Source organism: Sturnira hondurensis, unplaced genomic scaffold (genome assembly GCF_014824575.4).
Source record: "Sturnira hondurensis isolate 20B ecotype Veracruz unplaced genomic scaffold, ASM1482457v3 Scaffold0004322, whole genome shotgun sequence".
NCBI lineage: Eukaryota > Metazoa > Chordata > Mammalia > Chiroptera > Phyllostomidae > Sturnira > Sturnira hondurensis.
The window spans coordinates 1,504,269-1,507,581 of record NW_028076953.1 but is presented as its reverse complement, the minus strand read 5'-3'; positions in this window follow the sequence as shown (position 1 = coordinate 1,507,581).

The following is a 3,313-nucleotide window of genomic DNA, read 5'->3' as shown; positions in this document are numbered from 1 at the left end:
CCAGAGGATCCTTACAGAATTCTCACTATTTTTGGATTCTTTTTTTCTTCTTGCTATTCTGATTGAATATTTTTTCCTCCTTATGTTCCAAATCATTGATTTGTTTATTGACTTCATCTGCTCCACTGTTGATTCCCTGTAAATTATTCTTTATTTCAGTTAGCATATCCTTCATTTCTGCCTGAGTCGTTTTTATGTTATTGAGTTCCTTGAGTATCCTAATAACCAGTGTTTTGAACTCAGCATCTGATAGATCACTTATCTCCATTTTGTTTAGTTCTTTTTCTGGAATTTTGATCTGTTCTTTCATTTGGGCCATGTTTCTTTGTCTCCTCACTTTGGCAGCCTCCCTGTGTTTGTTTCTATGTATTAGGTAGAGCTGCACTGACTTTGTTCTTTGTAGTGTGGCCTAATGCAGTAGGTGTCCAGTAGTGTTCAGTAGCACAGCCTCCCCTATCTCTCAAGGTGTGTACACAAGGTGCTCTCTCCATGTGGGATGAATACACCCTTCTCTTGTAGATGAGTGTTGATTGCTGTCAGCAGGTCAGTGGGAGGGATTTATATAGCCAAGACAGCTAGTAGGACTGGCTGTGACACCTAGCCAGCAACCACCTGCCTTTGTGGCTTGTGGAGGTGGTTGGGTGGTACTCTGACATTGTCTGCAACTGTCTGCTGGATGTACAGGCTCTGGGGTTTCCCTGGGTGGTGCAAGCCAAGGTCAGCCTCTACCTGTACTCTGTCTGGGGCCACTTGGTATAAGCCATAAAGCCTATGGCTGCTGCTAGTGCTGAGTCTAGAGTCACTTGGCAAGAGGTATGGGGCTGGTTTCAGCTATTGCATGTTTGAGTGGGTTTAGGAAGGTCTGAAGTCTGCACCTAGCCTAGCTCTTCATGTGGAAAAGTCACAGTTACCAGGGTAGGAGGGTTGCTTGTGGGGGGCCCATAAGTTGGAAGGGGTGAACCCTTAGGCAGTTGTAAGGGTGGGGATTACTCTGTGAGCAAGGTTGATGGAGATTCAGATATGGTACCACTCCACTGTGGCTCTGTGTGGGGCAAGGGCTCTGAAAAGGGACAATGGCTGCTCTCTGCAGTTCTTTCTAGGAGGAAGCTGTCCCCTGGCTCTCGCCCTGATTCTAGACACTTCACTTCCTCCCCATATACCACTGGTGCCCTTGAAAGTGTTGCTCCAGTGCTGAAGCCCAGAGGGAGTGAGTCTGCATAAGTCCATGTGCAGTAAGAGGCCCTTTAGGAAGAGAAGCCTGAGAACCCCACAGTTTCTCCTGCTGACCCAACCCCCACTGTTTTTTACAGCCAAAAGTAAAGGGACTTATCTTTCTGGCACTGGATCCCTGGGCTGGTTGGTCTGGTGTGGGGGTGGGATCCCTCACTCCTGAGATATCCCTCCATTTTATATCTACTGCACTTGGTTTGGGATTGGCTGTCTCTGCATCTCCATGTCTCCACTCCTTCATCCCACCTACCTGTCTAAATGAAAGTGATTTCTTTAAAATCTTAGTTGTTGGACTTCCATACAACTCATTTTTCTGATGGGTCTGAGTGATGGTTGTTTGTATTTTAGCTGTAATTTTTCTGTGGTTGTGTGAGGAGGTGAGCTGCGTTTTCTACCTATGACTACATCTTGTGGTTTCTTCGGTATATCAGATCCCTCCTGAGAGGGGAGAGCTGAAGGAAGGCCCACTGGAGTAGGTCTTTTGGATCATCTGGCAGGTGTAGGTTTAATTTAACAATTAAGCCAAACTGTTTTCTGAAGTGGCTGTATCGTATTACATTTCTATCAGCAATGTCTGAGTGCCAGTACCTCTAGCAGGGGTGACCAACCTGTGGCCCACAGGCAGCATGCAACCCAGGATGGCTATGAACGCAGCCCAACACAAAATTGTACATTTACTTAAAACATTACTATATTTTTTTGTGATTACATGTTGCAATGTATGCAACGTATTTCGTATTTAGCCTAGGACAACTCCTCTTCTTTCAGTGTGGCACAGAGACCCAAAAGGTTGGGCACTCCTGCTTACAGACTCATTAGCACTTGGTACCGCCTTTTTAAAAAAACTATTCTAACATATGTGTACTGGTATCTCATTGTGGTTTTGGTATGGAATTGCATAATGTCTAATGGTGTTGAATGTCTTCCCATGTGTTTATTTGACTTTCATATATTTTTTTGGTTTATATCTTCTCCCATTAAAAAGATAGGTTGATTTTTTTCCTGCTGAGTTCTATGAGTTCTTTATATATTCTGAACACAAATTGTTTGTCAGGTATGTGATTTACAAATATTTGTTTCCCAATCTATGCCTTGTTTCCACACACCCTTTATGATTTCCTTCATAGAACAACATATTTTAATTTTGATAAAGTCCAATTTTTTAATTCTTTTATTTCATAGATTGGTTTCTTGATGTCCTATTTAAGAAGTTTTTGACTAATCCAAGGTCATGGAAATTTTTTCTTATGCTTTCTTCTGATAGTTTTATATTTTAACATTTTACTTGTAGATCCCGGACTCACTTTGAGTCAACATTTGTACATGATGTTAGGTATAAATTGAAATTTAGGTTTTTGGAATATTTATGTCTGGTTGTTCCAGCACCATTTGTTGAAAAGACTGTGCATACAGACCAATTCACAGTTACGGTTGGAGACTTGAACGCTGTTTTCTAACTAATCAATAGAATAATCAGACTGAAAAGCAGAAAAGTTTGAATACTACCAACCAACCTGCTGTCACTGACATTTAAGAACACAACCCAACAATAGTAGAATATACATTCTTTTCAAGTGCCTATGGAATATTTACCAAGATATACCACATTCTCAAATTTTAAAGAATTGAACTCATCTCAATTCTGTTCTGTGACCCTAACAGCATTAAATTGGAAGACAATAACAGAAAGATATCTGGAAAACACTCAAATATTTGGATATGAAATAACATACTACTTAATACTTAATAATCCCTGGGTCAAAGAAAAGTCTTAAGAGAAATTACAAAGTATTTTGAGCTGAATGAATATGGAAAAAATGACATACAATGTGTGGCATATAACCAAAGCAGTATTTATAGGGAAGTTTATGGTATGAAATGTATATATTGGAAAACAAGGACATATATCAAATCAATGATCTGAGCTTTCACCTTAAGAAACTAGAAAAACAAAAGAAACTAAACCCAAAGAAAGCAGAAGAAGGAAATAAAGATAAGAGAAAAATCCATTAAATTAAGAACACAAAAACAAAAGAGAAAATCCATGAAAACAAAGGATGTTTCTTCAAAATGAAAAGACAAA